This window comes from Callionymus lyra, chromosome 17 (genome assembly GCF_982586985.1).
Source record: "Callionymus lyra chromosome 17, fCalLyr1.hap1.1, whole genome shotgun sequence".
Taxonomy (NCBI): Eukaryota; Metazoa; Chordata; class Actinopteri; order Syngnathiformes; family Callionymidae; genus Callionymus; species Callionymus lyra.
In genome coordinates, this window is record NC_141834.1 from 19,758,206 (window position 1) to 19,785,002 (window position 26,797).

The window sequence follows — 26,797 nt, forward strand, 5'->3', positions numbered from 1 at the left end:
CCTGGCACTCACATAGACACACAGACAAATAGACACATGGACACATAGACACACAGACACACAAACACACAAACACATAGACACAAAATCTGTTGCACTGCAGATGCACAGTGTTCGGTCTACGTCATGTCATGTCTGTAAGTCAGTCAAATGCATAAGTTCAGTATCATCTGATCAAACTGATGATTCAAATATAAAGCGGTTATTTCTTTTAAATGTTCTTTCTTCAATTCATTTATCCAGTTGTTCGACTCATAACGTTTTTTTTTTTTATTAAACTTTACACAAATCAAATTCATAATAAGTGATTTCCAGTTTAAGTTTAGAATTTAACCATTTTAAAGTAATCCTCAAATCAACAATTATCAAAAGTTCCCAAAAATATTCTAACCCCTTATAGTTATTTAAAGTATTTATATTTTTCTTTATGACACACACCAAACTGTTCCCTAAAGAATCTTAAAATCAATCATTTTAATTGTATTATCAATCATCACTTCTATAAAATCCTTCATAGGACATGATCTCACTGCCATCAGCGCTAATGACAATGTATCAAGCCTCGTCATTACTTTTCAAATCTAAGTTAAAAATTATTTTTACTTACAGACCTCAACAGACTGAATTAAGAATCAACTTCTTCATTAATTTCTTTATCACCTCGATTATTCATTCACTTCTGGTTGGTAAAGTCTCAACATTCCTAAACACAAATTAACAAGTTTCCTCTTTCATCTTCAAAGTAGATCTGAGATTGTTCTGTTGTCAAGCCTGTCACTCCAAACCAGTCAGCGTATCAAATCATTTACAATCAGAATATAATGTAGCAATACTTATCCTAAAAATTATCCAAATTCAATGATACTACATTTTCAACCATATATCTTCTTCCTCTCCTTTTATCCCTGTTTTCTTTCCAAAAGTAGCAGATAAAAGGATAGTTTACTTCCCGTTTTTTATGCAATTCCATTTCACTTAAATTTCCTAACTCCCTACATTACACCGTCTCACAGTTATGACTGTTCAGAATCTCTTCTACTAGAGAATTATACTTCCCAATCAAAAATAAAAAATCTCAAAATCTTTTCTACAGAGAATTCCCCTTTTCTATTTTAAATCAGAGCTTTCAATGCTTTTAATTAACGGACAAGAAAATGTCAAGAAAACAATATCATGCAAGAAAAGGAGGATTTTCTTCATTTTGCAAACATCCTCATGGGATCAGTCAATGTATTGGTTTTGGCCTGTTTCGCAAAACATGACCCATGAGTGGCTTCGTCGTATCATCAGACAGGGATCTGACAAACTTTCTCTTCCACCTCAGCTCACCAGCATCACCTGCATGGTCCCATCAGTGAGAAATCTTCTCACGGGACTTAGGTCAAGTAATCGTGACTGTGCCTGTCTTAGGTTGTCCCATGGTTTGAGTCAGGATCTTACCCGTCATAAGCGAACCAGCCTTCCATACTTCCATACTCAATCATAGCTTGATTTTGTGTTGTTAAGAAGTTAATTTTCTATGAAGTTGAAATTAATCTGTTGTTTGAAGTGGAATTTTGGGTGCAGCCTGCTGAGCTGAGGAAAAAACCTACAATCTTGTCCTTTTTTAGGTGAATCCCTGGACTAAAACGCAGACAGAGCGTTGATAAAACAAATTCTCTTGAACTAAAACGTATAACATCTTTAATGTTACGTTTTTCTTTTCTTTTCATATTCTCTTGAAAAAACGTAGCTTCTGTGAATGTTACGTTTTCCTTTTATATTTCCTTTGATATCAAACTTACAACGTCTTTGAACGTTGCATTTTTCTTCTTTTACTTTCCTAATTTACAGCTGCTGTGCTGAGAAACGTCTGTGAACGTTTTCATTTCTTGAGTTAAAAAGCTGCTGTGATAAAAAACTGTAACAAAATGAGTGTGGAAATTGACCGGGAGAAAGAATGGTTTGACTGGGGAATGGTTCCACGGTGTGGTGAATCTGTTGGGATGCAACTTGAAAAAATATTCGAGCAAATGAGAAGTTCTGTCCCAACAGACAAGGATGCAAAGGAATATTGAAAAAGAGGGTAAAAAGAATGTGAAAGAATGGCAGAGTACGGGATTATTTCTAGCAAATAATCACAGATATGTTGTGTTGAAAGGATGTGCAGAGAAATGTTGGAAGGAGAGTGTCTCTGAGAGGAGAAATGAGGGGAAATTCCCCACAAACCCCGCAATACAGGAACACAGGAGAAACCTGGAACATGCAGGATCACGGCAAACATCAACGTCACTCGATCATCTGATCGACGGGAGGAAAGCAGACAACTTTCTAAAGCCAGTGACTTGACATGGAATTATTGACGACCCAAGAGACTTCTGACTCGGTAATATGAACACAAAAATACACTTATTATGAATGGTTTGGAAAACTAGGCCTTAAAATATTGTTATTGAAAATAAAAATTCCTATTAAAAATACCAAATTGATAAGAATTGAATACAATAAATTACTCAAAAGAAAATAATTAAGATTATAGCGCTAAAAATCCTATACCAATAAAAAGTAACAATAGGTAAAAAGATAAAAGCTTTTAAATAAATTAAAATAAAACATATAAAAGGAAATACTTAATATTTCCTTTGTTCCTCAACATCAGTGAAAAGACAAGAAACTAACTGTTAAAGATAAAAATGAATTTGAACATATTAAAGTAAAACCAGTTCCATTATTGAACAGGCTCATTGTTGGACAGAGTTCTGTCATGGAGTAACACATGTCTTAACAGGGGGGATGGTAAGGTCAAAAGGACCAACAGGCATCCCTCCATACTGTGAATTTTACTTTTTGTAAATCTTAGTTTAAAAGCTTAAAAATACAACCCACACTGTATCATGAGGTTAAATCTAGTTGGTTTTATGGTTGTTCTGTGAATTTATGTTGCTTGACTCTATTTGGTTGGACTATGGAAGTATTTGTCTTGGCTGATAAGAGTAATGGTTACTTGTTTAAATTGTGAGCTAAAGTTAGTCCTTGTTGTAAAGTTTCGACTCTGACTGAGATTGTTCTTTGTGGCTTGTTTGTTTACTCTGAGACTGTGTCAGCTGTTTTAACATCTAGGATTGTTTAAATTAGGTATTTTTTAGGTTTTCAAGATCATTTTATAATTCAAAGCAAGTTCTGCTCCACTGAGTGTTTTCTTGTCCATGATATGAAATTAGACTGAACCTCTAGAGGGAGGAGCTCTATCTGTGTTCACTACTTGGAGTTAGACTCTGAGATCTGTTCCTGCTCTACTAACACACTCCTTCCACTCTGTGACTTTTAACACAATTTTGAGACATAGTGTCCATTTAATTACACTTTTTCAAAAAAGCTTTTCTTTTATGGAGATGAAATTTTCTGTCAAACAATCAAAGTACTATGGGTCACAGTGAAACATCAGAAAATGACCATTACTTTGACAAACAATTTTCTGGGGTCGGACAGTCATCACAACAAATGTTTGGTTTAAGAAAAAGGCAAAGTGGCTTCTCTCCCCTCTTCTGTTATCACTCTCGCCCTATAAGCAGCCTGATTCAAGAGAGTATGGAAGGCTGGTTCGCTGATGACGGGTAAGATCCTGACTCAAACCATGGGACAACCTAAGACAGGCACAGTCACGATTACTTGACCTAAGTCCCGTGAGAAGATTTCTCACTGATGGGACCATGCAGGTGATGCTGGTGGGCCGAGGTGGAAGAGAAAGTTTATCAGATCCCTGTCTGATGATACGACGAAGCCACTCATGGGTCATGTTTTGCGAAACAGGCCAAACCCAATACATTGACTGATCCCATGAGGATGTTTGCAAAATGAAGAAAATCCTCCTTTTCTTGCATGATATTGTTTTCTTGTCATTTTCTTGTCCGTTAATTGAAAGCATGGAAAGCTCTGATTTAAAATAGAAAAGGGAGACCTAAGATTTTTAGATTTTTATTTTTGATTGGGAAGTATAATTCTCTAGTAGAAGAGAATCTGAACAGTCATAACTGTGAGACGGTGTAATGTAGGGAGTTAGGAAATTTAAGTGAAATGGAATTGCATGAAAAACGGGAAGTAAACTATCCTTTTATCTGCTACTTTTGGAAAGAAAACAGGGATAAAAGGAGAGGAAGAAGATATATGGTTGAAAATGTAGTATCATTGAATTGGGATAATTTTTAGGTATTGCTACATTATATTCTGATTGTAAATGATTTGATACGCTGACTGGTTTGGAGTGACAGGCTTGACAACAGAACAATCTCAGATCTACTTTGAAGAGGAAACTTGTTAATTTGTGTTTAGGAATGTTGAGACTTTACCAACCAGAAGTGAATGAATAATCGAAGAGATAAAGAAGTTAATGAAGAAGTTGATTCTTAATTCAGTCTGTTGAGGTCTGTAAGTAAAAATAATTTTTAACTTAGATTTGAAAAGTAATGACGAGGCTGATACATTGTCATTAGCGCTGATGGCAGTGAGATCATGTCCTATGAAGGATTTTATAGAAGTGATAATTGATAATACAATTAAAATGATTGATTTTCAGATTCTTTAGGGAACGGTTTGGTGTGTGTCATAAAGAAAAATATAAATACTTTAAATAACTATAAGGGGTTAGAATATTTTTGGGAACTTTTGATAATTGTTGATTTGAGGGTTACTTTAAAATGGTTAAATTCTAAACTTAAACTGGAAATCACTTATTATGAATTTGATTTGTGTAAAGTTTAATAAAAAAAAAAAACGTTATGAGTCGAACAACTGGATAAATGAATTGAAGAAAGAACATTTAAAAGAAATAACCGCTTTATATTTGATCACATCAGTTTGATCAGATGATACTGAACTTATGCATTTGACTGACTTACAGACATGACATGACGTAGACCGAACACTGTGCATCTGCAGTGCAACAGATTTTGTGTCTATGTGTTTGTGTGTTTGTGTGTCTGTGTGTCTATGTGTCCATGTGTCTATTTGTCTGTGTGTCTATGTGAGTGCCAGGATGCAAGAAGATGAGATCATGTGTGTGTTTGCACTGAGAGAAAGAAGCAATGAACACTAACATATTAACGGCATGTGATACGTGCATGTGCATGATTTAATTGATCATTTTTGGATATTTGTCCAACGAAGTGAACAAGATTTATCCTAAAAGGTTCTAGGAATGCTGCACCTCAAGTGAGGTGGAGAAGAGTCCTCATAAATCTCTTCTTTCCCCAATCCTGTGTGTGTGAGAGTGAAAGACCCCCTTCACCCCCAAACGTTTATTTTGCAGGATCAGGTCGGAACCTGAAGGCTCCATTTCACATATCAATGATGTTTAGTAACAGTGTTTGTTTCTAATGATGACTTAAATTCTCCAGGAACAGAAGCAACACATTTCAGTTGTTTGGTGGTCTAGAGACACCAGGACCTTGTTGAGTGTGTTGTGTCTCATGATATTGTGATAATGTGTAACTGTCTTGTCCTTTGTGATGAACATTGTGCGCTTGCGAAATAACCTTCAATTTTATAGAGAAATGATTTGCAGCACTGATAGGTTTAAGTGTGGGACCTCCATGACTAAGGTAAGACCAGGAATTCATAACAAGAAAAGATTTTTCGAAATTTAGGAAGGTGGTGATAGCTGCCGCGAGACGATGCCTGGTTGAGTTTGGAGACTGTGCTGGGTGGGACCATGACTAAGAGCTCACCGCCGACATGGCTTTGAGGGTCTGAGAAAGGAGACCTAGTCCAGACGAACGCGAGTCTAGCGGAGAGGTCGAAGGTGCCACGCTGGAGACAGGACCAGCCGAAGGAGGGTGTAACGTGAGACCAGACCAGACACGTGAGGGTTCTACACGGGAAGCTGAACCAGCTACATCCAAGTCCGGACCGGATTGGAGTTCCAGGTGGACAGAAGATGCGTGCTGTCCCCAACAAGTGGTAGAACGTTACCACCAACTGCGGCCCTAGAATCTGCGGCCCCTACTTCCTGTGGTCCCTGCATCCTCACTCCTTGAAGTCTCACTGCTTTTTCACCAGCAGTGATCCACCCCTGCACCTGATGAAGTCTCGCTGCCAGCGATGACCTTTTCCACCACATCACTACCGTTTGATGGCAATTTTCCTGCTTTTGCCTATTTCCTTAAACCATTTTGAAATATGGCTTTCCACAACAACCAGCGGAAACACCCTACACTGCCTACATGAGTGCATTGTCCTGAGTCTTGAGCCCACATGGACTGGGGCGCTCAGGGAATTTCCATTTCTTTCTATCAAAGAGGTGCTGAATGGAATCCTGCGCCTCCACCAAGCGATCATGTCCCTCATTGAGAGTTTGTTTTTCTCATGAAATCATCTCAATTCACTTGATGAACTAAAAAGTTTGGAAGCCCACAAACGACATTGGTAGTTCGCTTGAAAACTCTTTGAATGATATCCCTTGTAATGCTGCCTTTCTGACACAAACTTAGGAATTAACTATTGAGGTTTTCTTGTTTTAAGATTCACACTGGAAGTGATAACATCTTGGTTGGTTTTGAACAAATAGATTTAAAAATGTTAGATTTCACTGTAGCAATTGGTATTGTTCAGTGAAAGGAGGGTGTATGATTCATATCAAATTCACAGGTTAAATAGTTTTTGAATGCTTCCAAAAGTAAGAAACAGACACATAGGGTGTCCGTAAAAATTGAAAGATTGTATGAGATGATGTTTTTGGGAGTAATCTGTGAGCATGAATTTAGTTGGAAGCCACAGTATTTAAAAAATAATAATAATTTGGAAAAAAGAAATGAGAAAAAATCTAATTGTATAATCTACAAAGTCTGGGATTTGTAAAACAATAATTGTCTTTGCATATTATACTTCTCACTTATAAGGCCGTTTATGAAATTGTGTTGAGGTTTTGGGGAAATACATGTAGAAATACATAGACCCTATGATTAAAAACTCCAGAATGAGTTATTAGAATAATTCGCAATGCTTCCCATTAGAAAAACTACTAATACATAACTTAGAAAGTCTGGCATTTTAAAAATTAGTTGACATTTTACATTTAAAAACATTAGAAGCATTATTTTGAGTTAAGAATTGAGAACTAATGTTAAATATAGTTGGTTTCATTTATGTAAGCGAAATAATGAAAGAGGCTTTGTGACATAGTTTTGTAGAAACTGGTCAGTTTAAAAATAACATACATTTAAAAAATATAAATGAAAAGCTAATAACATTGAAATGTAAAATACCTAAGGAATACAAGGGGAAATGAATGAAATGTGAAATGATTTTGTTTTTATTTTTTTGTTTAGAAAATTGATATTTTGGGTTTATTTCATGGATTACATAGGATAGGAAAATAAGTTTGGGCTTCAGCTCCTTTTTCGATTACAGAGTTTGTTTAAGGGTTTGTGGTGAGAAAATGGTGTGTAGAAGTTATGAAAATAACTGCAAACTGATTGATCATTTACCATATACCAGATTTTGAGACAAAAGGTTTTGAACTTCAACATTTTAAAGGTTGACCTCTGGTTTCAGAGGTCAAAGGAGGGATTGAAGACATATTCTTGTTGTGGTCACAGCAGCCTGCTGTGTTCCCCTTCCCCTGGTCTGCCACTCCTCCTGTCGCCTCACCTCACACCTGGTCCTCATCACCAATCACACTCACCTGTTCCTGATCCCCAATCAACCCCCTTCATCTACCCTTGGATTCCCCGCGGTCGGCGCCAGATCGTACTCCACTCTACCGTGGTAACTATACGTGACTGGCTCAGTTTATGTGTTACCTTCGTTCTCGTATTGAAGTCTCTCGTTGTTTTTTCGGACCTCAGCTAACTTTTGTTCCTCTGCCTGCAGTAACTCGGATCCCTCACTCCAGCTCGCCGATCTCGCTCTCCCTCCAGCTTCCCCTTCAACTACCTGCTTCCCCTTCGTTCAATAAACCCCTTTTGTACCCTCTGGAACTTCGCCTCTGTCTGCTCTTGGGTTCAGCATCGCAGAACATAACAGAACGATCTGGCCAAGATGGACCCAGCGGACATGGCAAAAGTCCACGGAGCTCTCGCCACTCAAGGCACTCAGATTGCCGAGCACAGCCAAGCCCTCCGGGACGCTATGGAAGCCTTCAAAAACATCGCCACCCGAGTCACTCTGATGGCCGCACAACTGGATGCATTGGTTCCCCACACACCGGAACCCCCACTGCTTACGACTCCTCCGCCTGCCCCCACTTCCCCAGCACACCTGCCACGAGCCCGAGAACCTCTCATTCCTGCGCCCGAACGCTACGCCGGGGACATGGGTACGTGCAGGGCCTTTTTGATTCAGTGTTCCCTAGTCTTCAGTCAACAACCCCTCACCTACCCCACTGACAAGGCTTAGATAGCTTACATTATGGGGTCACTTAAGGGGAATGCCTTAGCGTGGGCCTCAGCAGTATGGGACAGTGATTCTCCAGTCAGGGATAATTTTGATCTTTTTGTTGCGGAAATGAGGAAGGTTTTTGATCACCCCGTGGAGGGAGGGGACACCGCCAAACGCCTTATTTCCTTACGCCAGGGCTCCCGCAGTGTAGCTGAGTTCTCCGTAGAGTTTAGGACTTATGCAGCAAGATCGGGCTGGAATGATAAGTCTCTACGTGGGATTTTTCTTTCTGGTCTCAGTGAGTCCATCAAGGATGAGCTGGCTACTAGGGAGGAGGCTGAGACTCTGGACGAAATTATCTCCGTTTCTATCCGGCTGGATAACCGCCTACGTGAGCGGCGTAGGGAGAGGACAGGGAGTTCCATATCCCCAGCACTCTCTACTATCCATTCCTCACACTTCCCGAGAGCTACCCCCTCTGCCCCCGTGAGATGTGCTGTGCCCGAAGAGGAACCCATGCAGCTGGGTCGCACTCATCTCACCAAAGCTGAGCGGTCCCGTCGTTTAAAGAATGGGGTGTGTTTGTACTGTGCACAACCCGGACATCTCATCTCCACCTGTTCGTCACTGCCAAAAGACAAGGCCCAGCAGTGAGACTCGGGGCCCTGCTGAGCCACCCTCCTTCCGTCCCCGTTCCTCTCGGTTCACGCTCTCTCCTGGATGCCACTCTTCTGTTCCTCGGACGTCCCTTGCCAGTACCCGCCCTGGTGGACTCAGGAGCGGACGAAAACTTCATTGACGCCAAGTTCGCTTCTCAGGTTGGCATCACTTTCGAAAAATTACCCTCGCCCCTTAACGCTAACGCCTTAGATGGCCGCCACCTGGCCCTTATTACTCATCGTACCAAGCCCCTGGAATTAATTGTTTCTGGTAATCACCATGAGAAACTTCAGTTTCACGTTATCCAGTCTCCTCGTACCCCTCTGGTCCTGGGTTACCCCTGGCTCAAGCTGCACAACCCCCATTTCGACTGGTCGTCTGGCAAGGTGGTGAGTTGGAGCACCTTCTGTCATTCCACATGCCTTCAATCTGCACTACCTCCAGCAGAGGGAGTTGTTCCCTCGCCCCAAGTACCCCCCGACCTCTCCTGGGTTCCCCCAGCCTATCATGACCTAGGAGAGGTGTTTAGCAAGGGTCGTGCGCTCACCCTGCCCCCTCATCGCCCCTATGACTGTCCCATTGATCTCCTCCCCGGCGCCCCCTTGCCCAGTAGTCGCCTGTATAACTTGTCCCGGCCAGAGAGGGAGGCAATGGAGAAGTACATCAAAGATTCTCTTTCGGCTGACCTCATAAGACCCTCCTCCTCCCCTGTTGGTGCTGGCTTCTTTTTCGTCTCCAAAAAGGACAAGTCTCTTCGTCCTTGTATCGACTTCAGGGGACTCAACAACATTACGATCAAGAACAAGTATGCCCTGCCCCTCATCAGTTCCGCATTCGAGCCACTGCAGGGCGCTACAGTCTTCTCAAAATTGGACCTACGCAATGCCTACCACCTGGTGCGCATCCGTGAAGGGGATGGGTGGAAGACTGCTTTTAACACCCCCCTTGGCCATTTCGAATACCTGGTCATGCCCTTCGGTCTCTCTAATGCCCCTGCAGTGTTCCAGAACCTCGTAAATGACGTCCTCCGGGACTTTCTCAACCGCTCGGTTTTTGTCTATCTGGACGACATACTTATTTTTTCTCGGAACGAGGAGGAGCACTGCCAGCACGTCCGACAAGTTCTTCAGCGGCTGTTGGAGAACAAACTCTATGTTAAGGCCGAGAAGTGTGAGTTCAGTGTCACCTCGGTATCCTTCCTTGGGTTCATCGTAGCGAGTGGACAAGTGAGGACCTGCCCCGAGAAGGTCAGTGCGGTGACAGACTGGCCCATCCCCAATTCCCGCAAGAAACTGCAGCAGTTTCTGGGGTTTGCTAACTTCTACCGGAGGTTCATCCGGAACTACAGCAGGGTTGCAGCCCCTCTCACTCGTCTCACCTCTCCTGCCCTCCCATTTGCCTGGTCACCCGAGGCGGATACTGCCTTCTCTGATCTAAAGAGACTTTTCTCGTCTGCCCCCATTCTCATCCAACCTGACCCCTCCAGGCAATTCATCGTGGAGGTCGATGCGTCTGACACAGGGGTGGGGGCAGTTCTGTCCCAGCGCTCTGCCTCTGACGAGAAGATTCACCCCTGCGCGTTTTTCTCTCGGCGGCTGGCACCTGCTGAGCGCAACTATGATGTTGGTAACAGAGAGTTGTTGGCTGTGAAATTGGCGTTGGAGGAATGGCGCCACTGGCTTGAGGGGGCTGAACAACCGTTCGTGGTTTGGACGGACCACAAGAACTTGTCCTACATCCAGGCAGCGAAGCGTCTTAATTCCCGCCAAGCCCGATGGGCCCTCTTTTTTGGGCGATTTAATTTCACCCTCACTTACCGTCCGGGTTCCCGTAACGTCAAGCCTGATGCCCTCTCTCGTCAGTTCAACCCTGAGGACGCACCGGCCTCCCCTGACACGATCCTCTCCCCTTCTTGCCTCCGGATCGCTGCCGTCACCTGGGAAATTGAGTCCCTCATCCGGGAAGCCCAAGTCACAGAACCAGATCCGGGTAACGGTCCTCCTAACCGTCTCTTCGTGCCCAGTGCGGTTCGCTCCCAAGTTCTGGTGTGGGTCCACACATCACGCTTCGCCTGTCACCCTGGCGTGGTCCGCACCCTGTCCCTCCTGAAGAGGTACTTTTGGTGGCCAGCGATGGACGCCGACACTCGGGCATTCGTGCTCGCCTGCACGGTTTGTGCTCGGGCCAAGTCCTCCCATCAAGCTCCTGCTGGTCTGCTACGTCCCCTTCCCGTTCCTGGTCGGCCCTGGTCTCACATCGGCCTGGACTTTGTGACCGGTCTTCCTCCCTCTAGGGGCCACACTGTGATCCTAACGGTGGTGGACAGATTTTCTAAGGCAGTTCACTTCATTGCCCTCCCCAAGCTCCCCAGTGCCACAGAGACTGCCCAGCTGCTTGTGCAGCATGTCGTCCGCCTCCACGGGATTCCCACTGACCTCGTCTCCGACCGTGGCCCTCAATTCATCTCCCAAGTTTGGAAGGCCTTCTGCCAAGCACTTGGAGTCTCTGTCAGCCTGTCTTCAGGATTCCAACCACAGACGAATGGGCAGGCTGAGAGAGCTAACCAGGACCTGGGGACTGCACTTCGTTGTGTGGCTGCGCGCAACCCCTCTGCATGGAGCGACCATCTCTCTTGGATTGAGTATGCCCACAATTCCATGTCCTGCGCTGCCACCGGCATGTCTCCATTTGAGTGTTCCCTGGGGTACCAGCCACCCTTGTTTCCCGCCGAGGAGGAGGATATCTCTGTCCCCTCGGTTCAACACCATCTCCGCCGTTGCCGCAAGATGTGGAGGGTCGCACGCTCCGCTCTGCTGCGCTCCGCCGAGCAGAACCGGCGCATTGCCGACCGCCACCGGGCTCCCGCTCCTGCCTATCGGGTGGGCCAACAGGTGTGGCTGTCCTCAAAGGATCTCCCCCTAAAGACTGGCTCCAAGAAGCTAACCCCTCGTTTTGTTGGTCCCTTCCCTATTGTGTCCATCGTCAACCCCTCAGCTGTCACACTCAAGCTGCCTCCAGCCATGCGCGTTCACCTCACCTTCCATGTCTCTCGCCTTAAGCCAGTCTCCGTCAGCTCTCTCTCTCCCCCTCCCCCCCTCCCCCCTCCTCCCCGTTTGATTGACAGTCACCCAGCTTTCACAGTTCGGCGGTTGTTGGACGTTCGTCGTCGGGGCAGGGGGCATCAATACCTCGTGGATTGGGAGGGTTATGGGCCAGAGGAAAGGAGCTGGGTTTCGCGGGGTCTCATCCTCGACCCTTCCATCATCCGTGACTTCCATCAGGCTCACCCAGAGAGGCCTAGGCCGCCTAGAGTCGTCCCTTGAGGGGGGGGGGGTACTGTTGTGGTCACAGCAGCCTGCTGTGTTCCCCTCCCCCTGGTCTGCCACTCCTCCTGTCGCCTCACCTCACACCTGGTCCTCATCACCAATCACACTCACCTGTTCCTGATCCCCAATCAACCCCCTTCATCTACCCTTGGATTCCCCGCGGTCGGCGCCAGATCGTACTCTACTCTACCGTGGTAACTATACGTGACTGGCTCAGTTTATGTGTTACCTTCGTTCTCGTATTGAAGTCTCTCGTTGTTTTTTCGGACCTCAGCTAACTTTTGTTCCTCTGCCTGCAGTAACTCGGATCCCTCACTCCAGCTCGCCGATCTCGCTCTCCCTCCAGCTTCCCCTTCAACTACCTGCTTCCCCTTCGTTCAATAAACCCCTTTTGTACCCTCTGGAACTTCGCCTCTGTCTGCTCTTGGGTTCAGCATCGCAGAACATAACAATTCTAAATTACTTTCCTATAGGTGTATCCATTGATGAGTTGAATGTATGTCTTCTGTGTATTCAACTGTTAAACATTGATAATGTCATCTCTCGTTCAGGTCTTAAACATCCTGTGTTGTGTTTTACGACCACTCTCTTCCTCACAGCAGGGGTTATGAAGTTTCAGGGCTCAGGGGCTCTGGCCAATTGTGTCTTAACTTTTATGGCCCTTGGTGATATGGCTTAAAGGTGACTGTGAAGATAACATACTGTATGTATTGGGGGAGGAAGGATAAAGCCACGGTAACAAATGTCGTGATTGTTTAGACAAGGATATTCCCGACTTTTGAAGTATCAAGACACAGAATTGATGGTCCTCGAACCTGGTTTGAGATAACAGGTGTGAAGGAGGTCAGGAGATTCTCTGTTTAGGTTAGTGATCAGATCAAACAACATCTGTTGTTCATTATGGAGTCAGATTTGGGGAACTTAACTTATGATGGGAGTGTCTTGAGTGTCTTGAGGGCTTTAAAAGACGAGACGATCTAAAGATTAAGGGCCACTCTCTGGGAGGACCTGGGTGAGCCAGGATGACTGACAGAGACTGGACCAAGCGCTGGAACTGTGGTATTTCTGAACAATTTGAATAATTTGCATTACTTTGTTTAACTGTTGTATTTAAGGTCTTGTAAGGCCTACTTTGGTAATCATACTTTGTTATTAATAAATTGACTGTCTTAATTCTAAAATGTCACTCTTCCTTGGATCAAACGAATGCGCAGAACTCATTAGACAGGAAAGAGATTTGAGTTCCTTTAAATGTATCACACTGTATTGTCCTTGGATTTCAGTGTATCGCATCGTATCGTAGGGGATTTCAGTGTATCACATTCTATGGTCAGGGGATATAAGTGTATCGCATTGTATCGTCAGGGGATTTCAGTGTATCGCATCGTATTGTCATAAAGTATGGTTGAAGTCCAACAGTAGTGAATCAGTAGAACCCTCTAGATATTGTTCTAATCTTGCTCCTCATTACTCAACTTTTGTTTGGTCGCCTCAGTGATCCTCAAGTTATCAACAAATGGTTCTACATCAATTGACTGGAGACGGCAGTTGCATACATTTCCATCATGCTTAAAATACAAAGGCTACTTATTGAAACTTCCAGAGACCAGTTTTCATGTCAGTCTACACTGTTGCAATTATACCGTTCTATGATACTTTTGAAATCCTGCAAATCAAGAGATTTTTTTTTCTTTAATAAAATCTACTCTGAATTTCTGTTCTTTGTCTTCCAGTTTTTTTTAAATAAAACACCCGCGGCGACTCTTCGTAGACTGTAGCCGAACACTTGAGTCAAGCACTCGCGATGGAAAGAATCAGTATTTTCCCTTCATCTCCACAGACCTGGAGCGAGTCAGTGTTTTTATAAATGACGCTCTTCAATCAGACGCCGACCGCGAGCAAAGGTTCAATAAAGTAATGAAAGTCTTCAACGTCCACTTCACTTCGAGCACAAACATGAACTGCGTCGGTTACTCCCTCCAACCGAGTACTTTGAATTGTCCGTGACTTCCTGGATGAGGAACGTCGAGAAGAACTTTTCTTCGACCGCAAATCCAATCCGCAACTTTTTATTTTGCTTCTGCATGCGATTCATTTTGATTATTCATTGTTAATTATTTATTTATAAATACAAAACACATATTTCTCCAATGTAATAAATATATTTGTAATTTTTTTATCCAGATTTCTTTCATCATGTTTCATTTCATTCTATCATTAATTTTTGGATATATTTGTACCTTTAATATGTAATACTTTGTATCACTTTAATAAATAACACTGTGACATTTTTTTAATTTTTTTATTGTTACTTTATTTTTTTTAATACTTATTATGTACTTTTAATTTACATTAAAGATTTAAAGATTAAAATACATATTTTCAAATCAGGATTTACTCTATAATATTTGAATGAGTTCATGACTTAACATCACATTTTTAGATCCTCAAATCACACAAATATAAAACATACTCATAATTAAAAACAATTTAAATGTAAAACTATATAAATAATTATATTTTCCTATTACCTTTCATTTAGCTTACTTTCTTCAAATATATTTTTGAGATATATTTACATACAAGATATTTCTCACATTTAAAGATAAAACTACATTTTAAATACAGATTTCTATCATATTATTTAAATAATATTTCATAATACTATTGCTTCGCATTATTTGAAAATATGGTGACATCTTTTGTGGAATAATAATATTTTTATTACGTTTAATTGACACACCATTCCAAATTTTTTCGAAAAAATATTGATTTAAAATGCATTTCTCAGGCTTAAAGATTTGGTTTAGATTCAGTTCTATTTAATTATTATTCATAATTAATCATATTAATTATTTTAATTTAACTTTGTGCCTTTATCAATTTGTATGTATTTAACAATTTGTATAACTTGAATAAATCATAGCTATTTTGACATTTAAAATATCATATATATTATTTAATTTTCCTTCTTATTTATTATAGAAATGTTCATTCTGCTGCGACACTAAAGATTCCAACAGTTTGACTCAAACTTTAGTTTGCAGAAACAGCAGATCTCGCGGCTCCACAGACGCTCGCATGTGTTCAGGTGTTTCCGTTCCGTCCCACGAATCTTTATTCTCAACTTCCCGATGTTTTGCCTCGATGTGCAGCTAATGACGCCGTGATGATGGATCTGTTGTGTAAACAAAAGGCGTGATTGATGGAGGCTCGTCTCAGGTTTGTTTATCTCGAACCCACAAAACAATGTGATGGAAGATTCTCATGACAACAACGTTATTGTGCATTTATTCAAACAACAAACAAGTTTTCTGCTGGTTTTTTATGCCATTTAATTTATTAATGTTGACCTTTTGTCTCTTTGAGGTCAAACTGTATCTACAAATCAAATATTTATAAACGTCCATAAATCAAGTTAATACTATTAAAATCATATCAAGGTTGAAAAACTAACATTTGTAATAAAAAGTCCTTTTTTTCTTTTGTAAAAAAAAAAAAAAAACTTTTTATTTCTTATTTTTAACTTATATTTATTTGCAATTTCATAATATTTTACAAACATTAAATTGAAATTATAGCTTATATTTCTATTATATTTAATTCATGTTCCATTTTATCAAATCACAAAAGTATTAATGTGTGAATAATGGTGTAAATATATAAAAAAAATAAAAATAATCCAAGTTACGAGAAATACGTTAATTAATAGATAATATTTAATTATTTATAAATAAGAAATCAATTATGAATTAATTGTGATTCATGTAATTAAATATGGAAATATAGATACATTTAAACACAAATACTAGTCTGATCAACAATAAGAAATATATTTTAGCAAATTTACAGTTTCTTTATCTAATTTAAATTTATTTCTTTATTTATGTTGTCTGAGTTAGTAGGTTTAATGACACAAACATCGTTCAGCAGCGCCCCTATGGACAGCTGTTGTAATTACACTTCACGACTATAATGTAGGTTTCGCGTAGAAACGTTCAGTTCGTAAGTAAGTAATATTTCTGACACTTTATCAACAAATAAAGGAAGCGAAGACACTTTTGGGTACAAGTCTCGGAGCCTAATGAACATTTCCGTACGAGACGTGACAGGAAGTGGCGCCGGCGGATCAGAAGTGACCTGATGTGACTGAGGTTTCATCTCGTCTCGCTCGAGTCGCGCCGAACGATCGAGGTGTGAATCAAACACCGGCTGCATGTCAATGTCTGGAGTGAGTCGAGGTCAGATTCCCGTGTTTGTCGCCTCAAAACAAACTTCCTGCTTTTTTTCTGCTTCCTGTCGTTTTATCCCTGAACCTCAAACCTTCAGCTCAGCCTAGAAAAATAAATCAGAATATCAGGAAAAACACACGTTAGATTGAATTTAAAAGTCAGAACGACTCCCACACGGAGAAAACAACGTTAAATTCTGTGGAATAATTGTGAGGACGAAGGTCTACAGGTTTCATTTGGACTTTTTCTCTCATCAAACACAAGAGTCGTGAACGTCTGACGTTATTGACGCGAACCTGAGATTACAATCGTTCGTGAATGAAACCACGAGGCGGGTTTATTAGGAGGACGAACTCAAGCTCTTATCTCTTGTAAAGTGTGGAGATAATGAGCATCTAAACGATGGAGATGAAGACGATAATAACATATAATGATGAGCAAATACGAGGATCAAGGTCGGGTCAAGGAACCAACGATTATTACATTAGCTTTTGCCTGCTTTTCTCGATTTTACCATCTGGATCCACGGAAATTTTGAAGATTCATTTTTCCCAGATTTTTATGCAGGATGTCAACAATATATTAAATGCTCAAAAATATATGTATCCATTAACTTAATGACATCAACTGTGGGGGGAAAAAAAATCAAATGATGACAGAGGTGAACATGAGGAAATGAGCTGCTTGGCAGAGGTCTACATCCGCTTTATTATTTATTTTATTTCATCGTATTTTTTTAAACTGAGATAAATCAAACTCACTTTGTTATTTTGAGATAAACACAATACATTTGAGTCTATAAATAAATGGAATATTAATCATAGACAAAACAAGTTGCAATAGAAAATAATTACTTTGTTCCTTGTATTAAATATATATAAAAATACAAATACAAAATATAAATAAAACACATATTTTAGGCTTAAATGTTTATAAATGTAGTTGAGCTGCTTGGCAGAGGTCTACATTTGTTGGGAGCCTTTTCATGTTTCAAGTCTGTATTCAAGTTTAACTGTTTATTTATTATTTTGGTGAACATTAGTTTATTTTAATTTTCTTTCTGAATCAATGGTGTGATCAAGAAATCATTTCTACTAAATAATAAATCATCATTATATCAGGAATACCTGATATGTTGACTAATATGTCTATTTTGTTAAAAAATAAACACATTACACTTTATAGACATAATAACACAGTAAATAAAGATTCATGTAAATGGTAATAAGAAGATCAATATCTTGTTATTACTTAATTCAACATCTCCCTAATATTTTTGAATTATTCACACTAATTGTGGATGAATTGCTCCTTTTTTTTAGCTAAAAAATGCAAAAAACGAATTTTATTTAACAGATTTTAATTCCACAATCTGTTTAATTTGCTTTGTGACCCTGGTCTAGAAAGGCGCTATATAAATAGAGATTATTATTATTATTATTATTATTAATTTTCCAAATTAAAATAAAACAAAAATGAAAACACATGTTGCTTCAGAATCAAAGACAAAAAATGTCTGAAACGTGCCATCTACTGGGAAGTCGCGGGTATTACAAGAAACACAAAGAGCGTGTTGATGGTAGCGCCCCCTGTAGGTGGTGCAGTGTATGTCCAGTTACTGGACCGACCCCCTGAAGAGACGCCCCGATGGCCCGACGTTCCCTCAGGCGTAGAAATGTTCTCCGCCAGTCGTTTATTCTCATCCTCGGTTCAGTCGGATCCTCCAGGATGTCGACATCACGCCGGCGTCCGTCCGACTGAGAAATCCTGAATGGATTCGCTGAAGTCCGAGGGCTTGAACTCAATCTGTGTCTGGAGAAACTGTTTTGTCGCAGGAGGCTCCCAGTGATCCGAGGGCCGAGAGCCGAGCGTCTGCAATTATTGTCGCCTTGTTTGTGAGTCGACCGCAGACCTGACATGTGGGGGCGTCAGAGGGGAGGACGAGTGGGAGACGCAACTGCTTCTGTGACATGTGGGTCCGCCCCAGGGCTTCCACCCACTCTCATATCCATCAGCAGGAGCTGTATTTTCTGGCTGATTATTCCGGTTTAACCATCTGGATCCGCAAATCACTTGAAGATTCATCACTGTATTTGTTGTGTTTTGAGCTCGAAGCGATGCGACACAAACCGCTCCTCTTCACCATACAATGCATCTGGCGTTTGTTCATTTTTGTGTCGCGGTTAAACTCCCAGCCACTAGATGGCAGCAGTCATTACGTCCCACGCAGCTAAAGGAACAAAGAAATCCTGAGGACAAGAGGATACAGTGGACTCCAGCGGCATTAAAAGCTGATTTAGATAGTATTGTTTCAGTATACTCGCCAGCAATCAACATAAAAACATTAAAAGATTCACAGTGTTTGTTCATTTTTGTGTTGCAATTAAAGCAGTCATTATGTCGTCCACAGGTACTGAGGACGAGAGGATACAGTGACTCCAGCAGCCTTTGTAGCTGATGTTTTGATAAATATTTTCTATCCATCCATCCATCCATCATCCATCATCCATCCATCCATCCATCCATCCATCCATCCATCCATCCATCCATCCATCCATCCATCCATCCATCCATCCATCCATCCATCCATCCATCCATCCATCCATCCATCCATCCATCCATCATCCGTCCATCTATCCATCCATCCATCCATCCATCATCCATCATCCATCCATCTATCCATCCATCCATCCATCCATCATCCGTCCATCTATCCATCCATTCATCCATCCATCCATCCATCCATCCATCCATCCATCCATCCATCCATCCATCCATCCATCCATCCATCCATCCATCCATCCATCCATCCATCCATCCATCCATCCATCCATCCATCCATCCATCCATCCATCCATCCATCATACATCCATCCATCCATCCATCCATCCATCCATCCATCCATCGTCATGCTAACATTAGCTAACGTAGCATTTAGCCGCTCAACAGATTAGCTCCAGCAACGAACACGACTTCATCAAAATTCCCGTAGCGACCCTAAAACAAACAAACGCCGATGAAGACATGATCTTCCGAAATTTCCGGGTCGTAAAAGTTTGTACGTCTGTGTACTACACGACCTCGGGAACCCATTACAGTGGTCCCGATAAATGAGTCCGGAGCACGGGAGCTAGCCAGACACCGGGGCCCCCCGAGATAAATCCAAGTCATTTCCTGTGTTGACAGTCTAAGGCTGCTTCCCTGACTCCGTAAAATTAACGGTCCAGAACGTTATTTTCCCATCCAATATGCTGCCATCAATCACTCGCCGCCGTTTCATCACTTTCCAAAAATTATGTGTCGCTGTTTTTTTTTTTCTACAAAGGGTGAAGCGACACATTCAGACTCCGGCGGCAGAGACGGTGATAGAACACACGAGTCTGGAGCTAACAAATGTCACGGGGCCAGATATCCCATGATTCATCTGTCGTCAAGGTCGAACTGGATGTTTTAGTTCCGGATCGAACTTGTTTTTGACGACGTGTGTCGTTCGTGACGTCAATCAAGTCTTTGACACTCGAATATAAGAAAAGGCAGTTTTTGCTTTTATGTTTGTTCAGATTTCTTCATTAAAAGTTTGGTCGGAAAAGCGTTTTTTTTACAGCAATAAATCATCTTTAATCTGATTTATTACCATTGATGTATTTTTAATATAGAACTTATTCAAAATGTATTACTTTTCTTATCAGTTTTTATTTATTTGTCAGTGATAAATTGTAAATAAATGACAAGAAAAGTATTGTGGAGTCGCAGCAGGTTTAGGTACAACTAACACAATTACATCAAAAACATGACTTTCAAAAATACAATCCAATTAAAAATACTACCATGTGACCATGAAGGAGGAACAGAAGAGAATAGAAGAGAATAGCAAAGAAAGAATGTTGGTGAAGAAGAATGGAAGTCACTATCATAAAGAAGAAGAAACTATTTCAAGGGACCACAAATAAAGAAGAAGAAAACAATTGAAAAATAATCCGACAAAGAAGAAGAAGGACCACGAAAACTAAGAAAGGTAAACAAAGAAAAAGTACCACAAAGAAGGAAAGGTTTAATAAACCATGAAGAAGAATAGACTTGACCCTGAGAAAGTCAAAGATGACGTCATGCAAGGAAGAAAGATCACAATTAAGAAAAGTAGAAAGAAGGAAGTAAAGAATAGCATAAAGAGGAAGAATGCAAAGAAGGGGAGTTAGAAGGTAAATTACAATCATATATATGTGTAACTATTTCTTGGCTTTGTTCATTTTTGTGTCGCGGTTAAACTCCCAGCCACTAGATGGCAGCAGTGATTACGTCCTACACAGCTAAAAGGACAATGAAATCCTGAGTACAAGAGGATACAGTAGACTCCAGAAGCCTAAAACAGCCTTAAAAGCTGATGTTTGGATAAATATTTTTAGATAGTATTTTTTTCAGTATACTCTATTGATATTTAACAGCAATTAACATAACAACATTTTTAAAAAATCACATTTTTGTGTTGAAATGAAAGCAGTCATTAAGTCGTCCACAGGTAAAGGAACAATGAGTTCCTGCGAGATCCTGGCGATGACTGAGGACGAGAGGATACAGTGACTCCAGCAGACCCTGCAGTGGTCTGTAAATTCTACAACACCAGAATCAAGTACTGGACAATACTACACATATATACTTGTTACTACACTATTACAACACCAGAGTCAAGTACTGGACAATACTACACATATATACTTGTTACTACACTATCAAAACACCAGAGTCAAGTACTGGACAATATTACACATATATACTTGTTAATACACTATCACAACACCAGAGTCAAGTACTGGACAATACTACACATATATACTTGTTACTACACTATCACAACACCAGAGTCAAGTACTGGACAGTACTACACATATATACTTGTTACTACACTATCACAACACCAGAGTCAAGTACTGGACAATACTACACATATATACTTGTTACTACACTATCACAACACCAGAGTCAAGTACTGGACAATACTACACATATATACTTGTTACTACACTATCACAACACCAGAGTCAAGTACTGGACAATACTACACATATATACTTGTTACTACACTATCACAACTCCAGAGTCAAGTACTGGACAATACTACACATATATACTTGTTACTACACTATCACAACACCAGAGTCAAGTACTGGACAATACTACACATATATACTTGTTACTACACTATCACAACACCAGAGTCAAGTACTGGACAATACTACACATATATACTTGTTACTACACTATCACAACACCAGAGTCAAGTAATAGACAATACTACACATACATACTTGTTACTACACTATCACAACACCAGAGTCAAGTACTGGACAATACTACACGTATATACTTGTTACTACACTATCACAACACCAGAGTCAAGTACTGGACAATACTACACATATATACTTGTTAATACACTATCACAACACCAGAGTCAAGTACTGGACAATACTACACATATATACTTGTTACTACACTATCACAACACCAGAATCAAGTACTGGACAATACTACACATATATACTTGTTACTACACTATCACAACACCAGGGTCAAGTACTGGACAATACTACACATATATACTTGTTACTACACTATCACAACACCAGAGTCAAGTACTGGACAGTACTACACATATATACTTGTTACTACACTATCACAACACCAGAGTCAAGTACTGGACAATACTACACATATATACTTGTTACTACACTATCACAACACCAGAGTCAAGTACTGGACAATACTACACATATATACTTGTTACTACACTATCACAACACCAGAGTCAAGTACTGGACAATACTACACATATATACTTGTTACTACACTATCACAACACCAGAGTCAAGTACTGGACAATACTGCACATATATACTTGTTACTACACTATCACAACACCAGAGTCAAGTACTGGACAATACTACACATATATACTTGTTACTACACTATCACAACACCAGAGTCAAGTACTGGACAATACTGCACATATATACTTGTTACTACACTATCACAACACCAGAGTCAAGTACTGGACAATACTACACATATATACTTGTTACTACACTATCACAACACCAGAGTCAAGTACTGGACAATACTGCACATATATACTTGTTACTACACTATCACAACACCAGAGTCAAGTACTTTGAGGTGATATTCCTCCGATATATATAACTTCCTTTTTTCATGGGTCGAGGCTCAAGAGAACTTTTGGTGAAGTGACTCGAGTTGGACTCCGGCTGAAGTTCACGCGAGTGTTTGTGTTGCCGACACTTTCTTCAGGTCATAAATCAATGACTCTCAGGTGTGATGCTCTTTACTCTGACCTTTATCTCCGAACAGCCTCGCGGCCGCCGGAGAAGAAGGAAGAATAAACAATCCGACACATTAGACAACAAGCCGACGGTTTACTTAAGAAACATCTCGACTCGGAGATGTTTTTACGAGCGTCAGATCCTGGTCGAGGCCATAAAGAAGCTCAGAGCCGCCATAAACGTGAGGGATGGTCTTATCAAAAGGTCAGACTGGATTTATCCTTGGCTTTATTTAGAGCAGAGCAAAGATGGCGCCGTGAGCGACGACGGGCATCAATCAAACCTCGACAAACGTGGACCAGAAGTGATTCTTTGTGAGGTTCCACGACAACAAGTGTTGCCTTCATGCTCCGGCGCACAAGTAGATCATGTTCAAGCCCGACGTTGATGGAAGGATCTCAGAGGAACTAAGATTTATAACCTTTGTTTCACTTCCTGTTCGTTTGTGTTTAAGGCGACACAACGTTGGAACTTTTGTGTCTTTCTGAAAAAATGTTTTATTTTCTCCAAATCTATTGAAGAGTATATTTTCTGCAGCCTAATCCCAGCATGCCAGGGTAGGAGGGGGGGGGCTGGAGCTTCTCTGCCAAAGATGGATACACACTTAACACACACAGGTACACACAAACACTGTGATAACACAACTCTTATATGGTCACCTCTTACACAAACTCTCCCTCTGACACATATGTACACACACACAACTGTCTCACACAAACTCTTGTTTTTAACACAAACACACACACATGAATCTACACACAACTCACACAAGTATTTCGCACAAAATACAAAAACACAAACTACATATGTGCACACACACACAACTGTCTCACACAAACTCTTTGTTCTTAACATGAACACACACGCATGAATCTACACACAACTCACACAAGTCTTTCGCACAAAATACAAAAACACTAACTACAGATGTGCACACACACATGTCTCACACAAACTCTTGTTTTTAACACAAACACACACGCATGAATCTACACACAACTCACACAAGTCTTTCACACAAAATACAAACTACAGATGTGCACACACACACAACTGTCTCACACAAACTCTTGTTTTTAACACAAACACACACGCATAAATCTACACACAACTCACACAAGTCTTTCACACAAAATACAAACTACAGATGTGCACACACACACAACTGTCTCACACAAACTCTTGTTCTTAACATGAACACACACACATCCAGGTACACAGAGCGCACACACGTCTTTCACACAAACTAAACATGTGCACACACACATACACAGAACTGCTAGAACAAACTCTTGTTTTTAACCCCAACAACACACACCTTAATGTACACACAACTCACACAAGTCTTTCAGATAAACTACAAACACACATAACCACCCACGGACACAAAACTGTCTCACACGAACTCTTGTTTTTAACACAAACACACACATGAATCTACACTCAACTCACACAAACTACAGATGTGCACACACACAACTGTCTCACACAAACTCTTGTTTTTAAAACAAACACACACGCATTAATCTACACTCAAGTCAAATTAGTCTTTCACACAAACTACAAACACACAAACTACACATGTGCACACACACATACATGTACACACAGCTCCCTGTCACACACATATGTACACACGTACACTCAACTCTCTCTCTCACACACACATGTAGACACATGTACAAATATGTATACACATGTATACAATACTCTCTCATAAAAAACACATAAACACACATATACACAATCACAATCATGAAACTTTTTTACACATACAAACATGAACACACATCTCTTCCACAATTACACACACACACACACATACACTCAACTCTCTCTCACACACACATGTACACACATGTACACACATGTATACAATACTCTCTCACAAATACACACATTACCAAAAACACACAATCAGGCATGAAACTTTCTTACGCATACAAACATGAACACACAACTCTTCCACAAATACACACACACATATGTACACTCAACTCTCTCTCACACACACATGTACACACATGTATACACATGTATACAATACTCTCTCACAAATACACACATTATCACACACACACACACACAATCATGCATGAAACTTTCTTATGCATACAAACATGAACACACAACTCTTCCACAAATACACACACACATATGTACACTCAACTCTCTGGCACACACATGTACACACATGTACACACATGTACACACATGTACACACATGTATACAATACTCTCTCACAAATACACACATTACCACACACAAACACAATCATGCATGAAACTTTCTACGCATACAACATGAACACACAGCTCTTCCACAAATACACACACACACACACAAATATGTACACTCAACTCTCTCTCACACACACATGTACACACATGTATACAATACTCTCTCACAAATACACACATTACCACACACACACACAATCATGCATGAAACTTTCTTACACATACAAACATGAACACACAGCTCTTCCACAAATACACACACACATATGTACACTCAACTCTCTCTCACACACACATGTACACACATGTACACACATGTATACACATGTATACACATGTATACAATACTCTCTCACAAATACACACATTATCACACACACACACACAATCATGCATGAAACTTTCTTACGCATACAAACATGAACACACAACTCTTCCACAAATACACACACACATATGCACACTCAACTCTCTCTGGCACACACATGTACACACATGTACACACATGTATACACATGTATACAATACTCTCTCACAAATACACACATTACCACACACAAACACAATCATGCATGAAACTTTCTACGCATACAACATGAACACACAGCTCTTCCACAAATACACACACACACACACACAAACACACACACATATGTACACTCAACTCTCTCTCACACACACATGTAAACACATGTACACACATGTATACAATACTCTCTCACAAATACACACATTACCACACACACACACAATCATGCATGAAACTTTCTTACACATACAAACATGAACACACAGCTCTTCCACAAATACACACACACATATGTACACTCAACTCTCTCTCACACACACATGTACACACATGTACACACATGTATACACATGTATACAATACTCTCTCACAAATACACACATTATCACACACACACACACAATCATGCATGAAACTTTCTTACGCATACAAACATGAACACACAACTCTTCCACAAATACACACACACATATGTACACTCAACTCTCTCTGGCACACACATGTACACACATGTACACACATGTATACAATACTCTCTCACAAATACACACATTACCACACACAAACACAATCATGCATGAAACTTTCTACGCATACAACATGAACACACAGTTCTTCCACAAATACACACAAACACACACTCACATATGTACACTCAACTCTCTCTCACACACACATGTACACACATGTATACACATGTATACACATGTATACAATACTCTCTCACAAATACACACATTACCAAAAACACACAATCATGCATGAAACTTTCTTACACATACAAACATGAACACACAGCTCTTCCACAAATACACACACAGACACATATGTACACTCAACTCTCTCTCACACACACATGTACACACATGTACACACATGTATACAATACTCTCTCACAAATACACACATTACCACACACAAACACAATCATGCTTGAAACTTTCTAACCATACAACATGAACACACAACCCTTCCACAAATACACACACACACACGCATATGTATGTCTCTCTGGCACACACATGAACATACATCTAAACACAACTCTCTCTCAAACACAGACAAATGTACACACAACTACCCACAACTTCCTCTCTCACACACACACTCTCTCTCTTACAC